We start from the raw sequence: 12,808 nt of genomic DNA, 5'->3' as shown, positions 1-12,808 counted from the left end.
ATAGAGTACAATGGCTTTGGTATGTGCCTGTGCCTAAGGGCATCTACAAACTGCCCCTTTCCATAAGAGCCACAGGTGACAAGCCAGGGGTGAATTTGTGATTTCCCATCCAGTGGTACAAAATACATTTGAATATGCTTAGGGAAGAGCTCTGTTTCACATGAATAAGAAGCTTGTTCCAGAGAAGGGATAATCACTGAGGCACATACACGTCCCTCCAACATGTTTTGTCCATGTCACATGCACGGTTTAGATCCTTAGATGGTGTAATTGTAGTGCTGTTTGTTTTGTGAATGTGTAGCAGATCCATCAGGACTAGATCAGAGAATGCCTTGTAGGTTAGGCATAGATTGCCCCTAAGTGGTCTGTAAGAGACAGACTACATCGACAGAGCTTTGAGATGGTCAGCATAGGACATATTATTTACATCCTGTATTCTTTTAGCAATCGACTTCTGTGACCATGCCAGCTGTTGCAAATGTCTTGTCAGGTACATGGTGAAGGGTGCATTGTACTAGCTTATTGGTCTAATGAGGGCTGAATTTAGTGGGACTGTGATCTCCGTAGGTCGGGATGCCACGCCCTTACTTATTAGTTGTACCATGTAGTATGATCTTCTCACTACAGTGGTCTAATGTGGGCTGCATTTAGTGGGACTGTGATCTCCGTAGGTCGGGATGCCACGCCCTTACTTATTAGTTGTACCACGTAGTATGATCTTCTCACTACAGTGGTCTAATGTGGGCTGCATTTAGTGGGACTGTGATCTCCGTAGGTCGGGATGCCACGCCCTTACTTATTAGTTGTACCACGTAGTATGATCTTCTCACTACAGTGATCATGGTAATCAAATTTTAGGTTACTGTTAACCTGAGTTCTGAGGTCCCTTACCACTGGATCTACCCTTGGTGGAATGTTATCAATGTTGTAATTTGCAAGGGTGGTTGTCTTCCCAAAGGGTATAATTATGCAGTTTTTAGCACTGAGTTTTAGGCCATGGTTCTGGCATCAATTATTTGTCTGAATCAGACCCTTCTGGAGGGTATACACATCTTTCCGGGATTCAATAATAGCACACAACTTCAGTCAGCAAATCTGGTCAGCCAAAGGCCCTCTATATTTGCCTTGACTTCAGAGAAGTATATTCCAAACAGGACATGTCCCAGTGCTGATCTCTGTGGGACACCACTAGTAACAGGCCTCTTGGTGGAAGTGGATCCCCCCCCCCAACTTAACATGTCCTATCTGTGAACCATTTGGCTATCCACATAGTGACATAGGGATGTTTGCCTAAATCTGTGAGTTTGTCTATAATACCTGAGTGAGGTATTGTATCAAGGACTTTTGCCAGGTCAAGGTAGGCAGTATGTACTATTTTGCTCTCGTCCGTGGCTCCAATGACCTTCTTAAAGAAGTTCACCAAGTTTACTAAGCATGACCTGCCCTTGATGAAACCAGAGTAGGATGGGTCCATTGTTTGATTATTTCCTACGTCTTTGTTTATCATGTCCATGATAATTCTTTCCAAGGCCTTGCATATAAGAATAATCAAACTTATGGGTCTGTAGTTCCCTGGGTCTGTTGGTGGCCTGCCTTTGTGTTGAGGATTGACTATTGCAGTCCTCCACTCCTTAGGATGAAACCTGTCTGGAGGCTGTGGTTGAATAGAGGAACTAGTGGGCCTCGCAAGTCATGTTTCCAGCTATTTAGGAGGCAACTATTGATGGAGCGTTTTTAGCTCTGGAGAGTACAATGAGGATTTGTGAGTAGGGGAGAAATGTAGAGGGGATTTTCTGGCAGATCTGGGGGTGATGGAGGATGAAATTGGTGCTAAATTTATTAGCCAGCAAATTTGCTACATCCCTTGTTTGGTATAGGAAGTTCCACTTACTATTAGTTCAGCACATTACTGTGTGTTCTGTTTAAGGTTGCATAAATAACTGAATATATCTTATGGTTATCCTTAGCCTGGGTGCTTATCTTTGCCTTGATTTTGGCTTTGGTGTAAATTATTAGTCCCCTGAGTTGCTTATTGACACTGATGGGGAGATTTTCTGTCTTTTGGGCATAGCCCTTCCTGTTTTTGGACATAATTTCTTTATTTTGTTCTACAATCTATTTATAATTGGAGTCCAGCAAGGGGTTGTTTTGAGAGTTTCTCCTAAGTTTATTTCAGTTTGGTAGTGCTACATCTATGCAGTTAATTACATGCCTGTACTGGGTTTCTGTAAACAGTTCTGCATAGTTCACCATGTTCTCTACGTTTGGGGGAGGCTTGAAACTCAGCTATGCAATCCCTTAATTGGAGGAAGTTAGCCTTGGAAAAGTTCATGAAGGTTCTGGGGTTTGCTGGGAGTTCAACCTTTATATTTATTTCAACGGTGACTACTTTGTGATCTGATCTGGCCAGTGAGGACATTACACAATGGGGGGTGCAACATTTCCTCACATTTATGACTACCACATTTAGGATATCTGCATCCCTAATAGGTGTGCAGACTATCTGTTCCAGGATGTTTGCATTGACAAAATCCAGGAATCTTTGAGCATGCATTTCATGGTTGTGTATGTATCCCAGTTTATGGTGGGATAGTTAAAATCACCCATGAATATGGTGTTCATCTGAATTGTGAGTAACTCCAGTGCAGTCAAATCAGCCTGTTAAATATTAAATATCAAAGACCAGAGTAGGTTACTGAGTGCAGTTAGGGTCCCTTTATTCCTCTCATTGTCTAATGAAGGAACCCTAATTTCTTTTCTGTATCCTGTGGATACCTCCTCAAAATTGGAAGAGACAGAGTCTGCAGAGTCTAAAGCCCACATCCAATGAATAGTAAACATTCAAATTCTACAGTACGATATCAAAAGAATAACCAGTTGACAAGTAGCCATACAATGTACATTGCCAACACAGATATTCAATGTCAATCAAATATTGGACAAAAATGTTGAAAGCTTCGATTTTCTAGCTCACATGAGTCACTTAGGCCAATTACATGTTTTTGGTCACCAAAGGACAGGTAATCTACCCTAATAAACTTCAGCAGCCAACTTGATGTACTCCACACCATCAGAGATAAAAAGAAGGAATCAATGATAGATTTCAAAACCGATCTCTCCGTGAACATTCCTGGGCAAGTATGTCACAATGACAGTTTTTCAGAATCCCTACAATCATCCAGTGCTTGTAGATACACTAGAAAACATATTGGGTTTTTTCAGGTGGCAATGGCAGTCTAGAGCACATGACTAATGCTAGGGTTTATATTGAACTTCATACCGTAGTCATGTGACTCTATCAGCATCCATTTGTCTGCTGGGTGACCCTGAGCAAGTTACTTATCAGTGTATTCAGGCTGACCATGAAAAACATTGGTTGGGATATTAATTACTCTCAATACTCTGACTACCATTAGAAGTCATTTCTCTAATCATCCAACATCTTGACCTCATCTGAGCTAGTAACTTTCTCTAACTTAATTTTCTTAGTGCTGTTCTTACTTCGTCTAGGCTGGGCTCCTTTTCTTCTTTCATCATAGGCTGTTTCTGGGTCATATGTAGCTTCTGTGTGGTTTTCTACACAGAAGCTGCTGGAAGCAGTCCTTCCATCTGCTCTGATGCCCTGTGCACTGGTGAGCAGGTTCTTGTGGGCTTCCCTTGTGAATGTTGTCTAACTATCTTCTTTATCTTTCTGTCTTTGCCTTGAAGCCTGATATGGTTCCTTTCTGTCAACTACTAAGTTACTTTCCAGAAGGTGCTAGAGTGCTTCAAACACCCTGTTCCTTGTTTTTGCAACTGCTCTCTTAGCCTATTTGTTAACCAACCAGTATTCTCTTCGTCTGCTCTGTCTTTTCTACCTCCCACCTTTTCCTGCACTCCTTCCTTCTTTCAATGATTGTCTGCACTTCTGCATACCACCAACAGATTTCCTTATGCACCTTGCTTCCACAGTTGGCATATGCCACGTATCTGTTCTGTAGTCCTCACGTGTGCTCTTTTAACGTGCTGTCATTTTCTTTGACTCCAATTTTATCTTCTTCCTCTTCTTGCTGGGGTGCTAGAACCCTGAGTGTTTCCTTGAACTCTTGTGATTTTGCTTCAGTCCTGTAGGTCTTCGGCGTAATCGCTGTTGACCTTTGAGCCTTCTGTAATCACTGTTTGCAGCTGATGTAGCCCTCAGTGTTTTATGCTGTGGGATGACTGTTTCATTTGGATTGACTTTGCAATCTCTGATTCTACCCCAATGACCAGTTCTTACTAGGATGACGTCTACATGAGTAGACTCAGTGACACAGTTGGAACAATTGTTATGGTCTTCACCTGCCAAGAACATGGTGCAACATTTAATTCTAATCTCCAGGCAATGTCGGCCTGGAGATTCCATGATCTTTATCTGTCTCTGTTGGTTCTTCCCAAAAGAAGGAATAGCAAACAAAAGAAAATGCACAAGAGTAATCCAAAAAATATATATTTTTGTTGGGGGGTGGGGTATAGCCTATTTATTTTTTATGGGAAAGACTCCCATTTCCATATAAGAAGGGGAATGGTAGCCAGGGAAAGTGGTGAGGAGCTGCTGTTGGAGGGACAGGGGCAGGCTAATGGACACATCATAGAGACACAGACAGACAGTAATGATATTAACACAAAAGGTGGGGACAAAAGTGGACGTGCACAGACTGACAAAGGGTGGAAAACTGGAGATGTAGAAGACTGAACAACAAAGATGGTATATGATGTGACACAAAAGGCAAGGTAACACATGGAACAGGGTAGGATTTATTGAAGATACAAATTTGGCCCACAGTCAACTCTAAACATCATCCACCACTATGGCTGGTGTCAAGTGGATGATGTGGCTCTGGTGGTCGATGTGCATGATCTACCTGTTGTTTGACTCAACCAGTCATGCTAAGAGGTGATCCATGGCTGCGAGGCAGGTGTATAGCATTTGGCACACTGCAGATGATAGAAGACTATGTAGCTATCACTAGGATAGACCAAGGAACCCCTTCAGGCTACTGTCAGAAGAGGAGTCTCTCTTTCCTCTCCATTGTATGTGCTACATAGGCTTCCACTGAACCCCCCCCCCCCAGGTCATCTTCAGCAAGATGCCTTCACTACTCTCCTGAGAAGCAGACTTTGGGCCCACTAATGATGTTTACTGGTGCAGGTTGAGGTGACCAGTACAAGTCCTTTGCTACTGCAGCAACCAGAAATGTGGGAGGAAAGGAGAACGAAACGGGCACACCTTGGTACATACATGTGTTGTATCTACTATTAAAGCTGTACTGTGCAGTAGTGCACATGGCATGTGCACTGCTATTGCTGGCAGAAGTTCACTTGCCTTAACCCCCTCCATGTTACCTTATCACTCCTCAGGCACTGGAAGACGAAGAAGAAAAAAACTTTGCACCGTGATGGATCCTGGAAAATAGTAGGGAGAAAAATGCTTGCAGTAAGACTCTGTCGCTTTGTCTCTAGCCTTTGGTAGCCAATGGCTAAGTAGGTCAGGGTTGCACTGCCACAAGTGGCTATAATGAAGTTTGAACTGCTTATCATAATTGCTGAGGCTTGTGGTATCCCACATCCTCAGGATACTCTTATGCCAGGCATCAACCTTGTACAAATGGCCATCATTTTGTCCCAGAAGGTGCTCCTGAAACTCACTGGCAGATGAACATTATGCAGGATCTTTGATGTTTAAAGCAAAATGTCCTTTCCATACTCCCATACACACTAGTCCATGTCCATACATGCTACATACTGAAGAAGCGTACCCAGTGTGTACGTGAAAGCACTTATCAACTTTTACTGGATTAAAAGTTTATTATTTTATCGTGGTGGTCCAGTTTTGTGTTTTTTCTAAATATTCACTTCTCATCTTCAAAGTCTGGACCTTTGGACAGCAGCGCTACTTCTTTTTTTGCTTCATGTCCATACACTGTATAACTTGCATCTCAGTGCATGACTGAGGCATTTCAGAAATGCCACAGTAGTGCAGACCCTCAGCACTGCAAGCTTCACAGATGGAAAGCATGGACACACTGTGCACTGCTGTGCAGAAACTTAGGCCAGATAAGGCCAAGTCAGTTAGCACTGTTGTTGATATCCTGCTGTAATTCAGACGCAACTGTGATAAATTCCCTCATTAACATAAGCCCTAAATTATGGTATAAAGTAATGGCACCATATTGTGAGAGACCACACTAATTTGAGGAAGTGTGGAATCAGGAGTTTAGTACATTAAGACACTGAACTTTGGAATAAAAAAAGGAAGACAAGACATCTGGCAATGTGTTCCAGCACTGTACTGAATTCACATGGCAAATGGCAACATCGGAGATATATAGAGGAAATGGTGGATGTGATTTTGAGAACAACACATTACAATGCCATGATGCTATCATGTACAGGTGTCAGGGGCATGGTGGGGCAGCAAGCATATAGGTCAAGGACATGCCACATTGGCCATGATGGTCTGTATACCTACTATGAGGCAATACTAACACATATTGTTTAGGGGATGGGATGTGCAGTTCATTATATTATTTTAGTACACTTATGTAGAAAGTATTGCCATGCTAAATAGTCATAGCTGAAGTTTATATAGGAAAGGCCACCACATGAGGTTGGGGAATAGTATACAGCCATATGGGCCATCCATGCACAGCTAGGAACACACACACTTTGAATGAAATGTGTAAGAAACAGGTACACACATCTTTCCACAGGCCATTGACAGAGGCAGTGACAAGTAATGTTTACCACCCAGGACAATGAGGTATGACTCCAGGCCCTCCACGGACAACAAGGACTTGTCCACCACAGGATGTGTACTAGCAACAGAGGTGAAGTTCTTACTCTCCCTCTTTGGAGGGCAATGAATGCCCATACCTGATGGTGGTCTGGATGTGGTATCTGAGCAGGTGTCTGTAGGTGATACACACATTTAGTATTAGCTGCTACATTGTCATATTGTGCAACACACTACATAAGAGACAGTAATCCCATTAAGAACAGTAACAGTTACAAACTATTCCAAGGCAAATTACCTTTTTATTAAGTGATGGATTGTCAAAATTCAATGTCCCTCCAAACCCAGAGAACACAGCAACCTATGGTGAATTCCTCTCAGAAATTCCATAAAACCATGTCAATTGTTTGGGATTAGTGTTTCTATTTTGCTAAAAGTGAGAGAAGGAGCATAGAGACTTTATTTCCTGGAGATTGCTGATCACTGGAAAGCTTGATAACTGCTTCATAGGTGCCAGCTTGGAATTTTTGCTTATACTTTGCTGAGAGATGGAGCACAGTGCATCAATTCCTGTCCATTTCTGATTGGGCAGTGAGTGTCTGTGTTTGATCTTTCTCATTGGTCTGGTTGTTATTCAAGGTGGGTCTGCTTCAGAAGAATGAAAGACTATATTACCGAAGACAAGAAAACTAAGACCGGATCTCCAAAATGTCATTTGAATGAATGACCACATAGCCAACAGATTTCCAATGGTAAGTAACCAGTTGGCCAACAAGAGGAAATGTACCCTTTTCCTCACTGTACTATGATCCTGGAGTTGGTAGCATATTTAGTTAGGGTGTGTGTCTGGGGGGCTCAGGGATAGTGCAGTGTATTTTTCATCAGTTTTTGGCCCAGTGGTTACTTATCATTGGTAACGTGTTGGCTATGTTGTTGTTGTTCGTTTAAATGAAGTAAGGGAGATTTATTCTCAGCCTTCTAGTCTTTGGCAATGTGGCCATTCATTCTTATGAAGTAGACCCTTTGAGGCATCTACTAGGAAAAAGGCTACAGTTGGCCTACAGACCATTGCATCATCTGTGACAAGACTGCTGGTCACCAAAGGGCCTGTGGCCCTCTGCTCATATTGGGATACAGACCCTTGCATCATCTGTGACAAGACTGCTGGTCACCAAAGGGCCTGTAGCCCTCTGCTCATATTGGGATACAGACCCTTGCATCATCTGTGACAAAACTGCTGGTCACCAAAGGGCCTGTGGCCTACTGCTCATATTGGGATACAGACCCTTGCATCATCTGTGACAAGACTGCTGGTCACCAAAGAGCCTGTGGCCCTCTGCTCATATTGGGATACAGACCCTTGCATCATCTGTGACAAGACTGCTGGTCAACAAAGAGCCTGTGGCCTACTGCTCATATTGGGATACAGACCCTTGCATCATCTGTGACAAGACTGCTGGTCACCAAAGGGCCTGTGGCCTACTGCTCATATTGGGATACAGACCCTTGCATCATCTGTGACAAGACTGCTGGTCACCAAAGGGCCTGTGGCCTACTGCTCATATTGGGATACAGACCCTTGCATCATCTGTGACAAGACTGCTGGTCACCAAAGGGCCTGTGGCCTACTGCTCATATTGGGATACAGACCCTTGCATCATCTGTGACAAGACTGCTGGTCACCAAAGGGCCTGTGGCCTACTGCTCATATTGGGATACAGACCCTTGCATCATCTGTGACAAGACTGCTGGTCACCAAAGGGCCTGTGGCCCTCTGCTCATATTGGGATACAGACCCTTGCATCATCTGTGACAAGACTGCTGGTCACCAAAGGGCCTGTGGCCTACTGCTCATATTGGGATACAGACCCTTGCATCATCTGTGACAAGACTGCTGGTCACCAAAGAGCCTGTGGCCTACTGCTCATATTGGGATACAGACCCTTGCATCATCTGTGACAAGACTGCTGGTCACCAAAGAGCCTGTGGCTTACTGCTCATATTGGGACAGGTGATGCTATTTTGCTTCTGGTGAGATAAGAAGAAAAGGAGCATCATATTCCAGCACCATGAGCTTTTGGTCAGACCAGCACCGGTAGTAGCCAGGGGGCAGTCAATCAGGAGAATCAACTCTTTTCATCATTCTTGACAAAACTACATCTTTCTTTGCAGTAAATACTGCTTGATGTCCTTCTGTCTAACCTAACTTCAGAATATCTCCCTAAATACTGCATCCATAAATCATCAGGATCTACTTATGAGTTTACCGTCAAGTGTTTGGCAGTGCCCTGTACAGATGCAGATACCTTGAGTTGATATTTTTCCTGTAAAAGCACCATTGAAATTTCACCAATACCTAGTCACACAAAGGACAACTAGTTTGCAGTGACAAGCACTGCCCCCAGAGCTGCAAACCAGAGACTCATGATATTACTTTATATTATTAATCTAACTGTCTAATCAATAACAAATGGCCTGTTGCCATGGATATGAACTTTCCCACTATCTCCGTTACCAGCTTGGTGGATATGGGCATCTTGAGACAATGTAGAGATTGCCTCATGATTACTGACAACAAGTAAATTCTCAAACAAACTTATATAGTATGTGAGAGATGTATTTACACAATGTCACCGGAGGCAAATCTCTTATATAAAAGCACTCCTAACGTCAATCAGATTGTCAGTAGTACACATGTTGCACCCATCACACTTGGCTCAAAGTAAGCACAATGATTCACATATGCTGAGGCACTTAAATGTAAACTTCCTAAACCCCAAAGGCATCCTAGATGAAGTACACATAACAAATGTCATCAGCAGTCCCAAATGCACTCTTTCAATGCAACACCCACATCAACACATACAGCCACATCTCATGGAACTTCTACTTCTAAGCCCATAAGGCAAGCCACTGCACAATCCAACATTATGGTCATCGGATACTCCATTGTGAGACACACTGATGTCCCTCTCACCAGACTGATTAAGTTGAAAATCATGGTCATTTGCTTATCAGGGGCCAGAATCCACCATATTATGCATGCACTCATTCAGGTCATTGGCCCATAAGCACCAGTTTCACTCAGTCATAGTCCATGTAAAGATAAATGACCTGAGACATACCCCATAGACTATATGAAGAGAGACATCATGTAGCTCTCACAATTTGTGTCCCAGTCTGGTCAGACCACACTGATTTTCCAGTGGTGGGCTGCCCCTCTCCCCTCTAGGCTTTTGAATATTAGCTAAAACATTGTCCTCACTTGTAGTGCATTTTTAGGCAATCTTCTTTTTTTTCCGGCTGCTCCCATTAGGGATCACCATAGTGGATCATCTGTTTCCATTTCTTTCTTCCTGTTCTCTGCATCTTGCTCTGTCACACCAACCACCTACATGTTCTCTCTCACCACATCCATAAACCTTATCTTAGGCCTTCTTCTTTTCCTCTTACCTGGCAGCACCATCCTTAGCATCCTTCTCCCAATATACCCAGCATCCCTCCATAGCACATGTCCAAACCAATGCAATCTTACCTCTCTGGCTTTACCTCCAAGCCATCTAACCTGAGCTGACCCTCTAATATACTCATTTCTAATCCTGTCCATCCTCATCACACCCAATGCAAATCATAACATCTTTAACTCTGCCACCTCCAGCTCTGACTCCTGTCTCTTCACCAGTGCCACCGTCTCCAACCCATGTAACATAGCTGGTCTCACTATCATCTTGTAGACCTTCTCTCTCACTCTTACTGGTATCCATCTGTCACAAATTACTCCTGACACTCTTTTCCACCCATTCCACCCTGCCTGTACTCTCTTCTTCACTTCTCTTCCACACTCACCATTACTCTGAACTGTTGGTCACAAGTATTTTAACTCATCCACGTTTGCCAACTCTAGGATGGCGCCGTTACTCCATGGTAGCATTGTCATCTCACAGCAAGAGGTTCTCCGGTTCAATTCTTGGCTGGAGTGCCTTCTGTGTGGAATCTGCATGTCTTCCCTGCATTCATGTGGGTTTCCTCTAGGTGGTCCGATTTCCTCCCATGTTTAAAAGACATGAGTCTGGAAGGTTTCTACCTGGGCCTCCTCTGAAAATTAGCTTCATTCCAAGTTGGACTTTCCTGGTAAACAAATGTTAAATAAAATAAATAAATACAAATAAATAAACTGTATTCCCTACATCCTCACCATTCCTCTGTCCTCCCTCTCATTCACACACATATATTCTGTCTTAGTCCTTTTGAACGTCATTCCTTTCCTCTCTAGGCATATCTCCACCTCTCCAGGGTCTTCTCTACCTGTTCCCTACTCTCACTACAAATCACAATGTCATTCACAAATGTCATAGTCCTTTGGGACTTCTGTCTGATCTTGTCTGTTAACATGCCCTACACCATTGCAAATAAGAAAGGGCTCAGAGCTAGTCCTTGATGTAATCCCACCTCCACCTTGAATGCATCTGTCACTCCTATTGCAGACCTCACCACTGTCCCAGTGCCCTCGTACATACCCTGTACCACTCTTACATACTTGTCTGCCACTACCAGCTTCCTCATAAAATACCACAAGTCCTCTCCCTGTCATATACTCTCACTAAGTCCACAAAGACACAATGCAACTCCTACTCACCTTTTCTATACTTCGCCATCAACACCATTACATCTGTAGTGCTCTTTCCTGGCATGAAACCATACTGCTGCTCACTGATCATCACCTCCCTTCTTAACCTTGCTTCTTCTACTCTTTCCCATAACTTTATGCTGTGGCTGATCAGTTTTATCCGTCTGTAGATACTACAGCTTTGCACATCACCTTTATTTTTAAAAATCAATACCAATACACTTCTTCTCCACACCTCAGATATCCTCTCACTTTCCGAGATTCAGTTAAACAATCTGGTTAAAAAAAACACTGCCATCTCTCCTAAACACCTCCATGCTTCCACAGGTATGTCATCTGGACCAACAGCCTTTCCATTCTTCATCCTCTTCATAGCTATCCTTACTTCCTCCTTGCTAATTCATTGTACTTCATGATTCACTATCCCCACATCATCCAACCTTCTCTTCCTCTCATTCTCTTCATTCATCAACCCCTCAAAGTACTCTTTCCATCTGCTCAACACACTCTCTTCACTTGTGAGTATGTTTCCCTCATTATCCTTTATCACCTTTACCTGCTGCAGATCTTTCCCAGCTTGGTCCCTCTGTCTAGCCAATCAGTAAAGGGACTTTTCTCCTTCCTTAGTGTTCAACTCGCCATATGTCTTATCCTTAGCCTTCGCCACCTGTCTCTTCTCCATACGCCATATCTCCTTGTACTCCTGTCTAGTTTCTTCATCTCTCTGACAATCCCACTTCTTTATCACCATCCTCTTCCTCAGTATACTCTCCTGTACTGCCTCATTCCACCACTACATCTACTTGTCCTCCTTCCCCTGTCCAGCTGTCACAAGAAACATCTTTCTAGCTGTCTCCCCTACCACCTTTACTGTGGTTGCCCAGCTATGTGGTAGCTCTTAACTGCCACCTAGTGCCTCTTACCTCTTCCCTGAACTCCACCTTACAGTTATCCTTTTTCAACTTCCACCATTTGATTCTTGGTGATGCCCTCACTCTCCTTCTCTTCTTGATCACCAACATCAACCTACACACCACCATCCTATGCTGCTGAACTACGCTTTCTCCTGTCATCACTTTGCATTCTCCAGTCTCCTTCAGATTGGTCCTCTTGTATATGATATAATCCACCTGTGCATCTAACTCCACTCTTGTATGTCACTTTGTGCTCCTCCCTCTTCTTGAAATACATATTCACCACAGCCATGTTCATCCTTTTCACAAAATCCACTATCATCTGACCTTCTGCATTCCTCTCCTTAACACCATACCTACTCATCACTTCCTCATCCCCTCTGTTGCCTTCACCAACATGCCCATTGAATTCTGCTCCAGTCACCAGTCTCTCACCCTTGGGTACACTCTCCACCACTTAACCCAACTCACTCCAAAATTTTTCTTTCTCATCCATCGCACACCCAACTAGCA

The sequence above is a fragment of the Protopterus annectens genome, chromosome 1.part1, assembly GCF_019279795.1.
Source record: "Protopterus annectens isolate FY-2018-M chromosome 1.part1, PAN1.0, whole genome shotgun sequence".
NCBI lineage: Eukaryota > Metazoa > Chordata > Ceratodontiformes > Protopteridae > Protopterus > Protopterus annectens.
The sequence above is the reverse complement of the archived record's forward strand: the minus strand, read 5'-3'. Positions refer to the sequence as shown.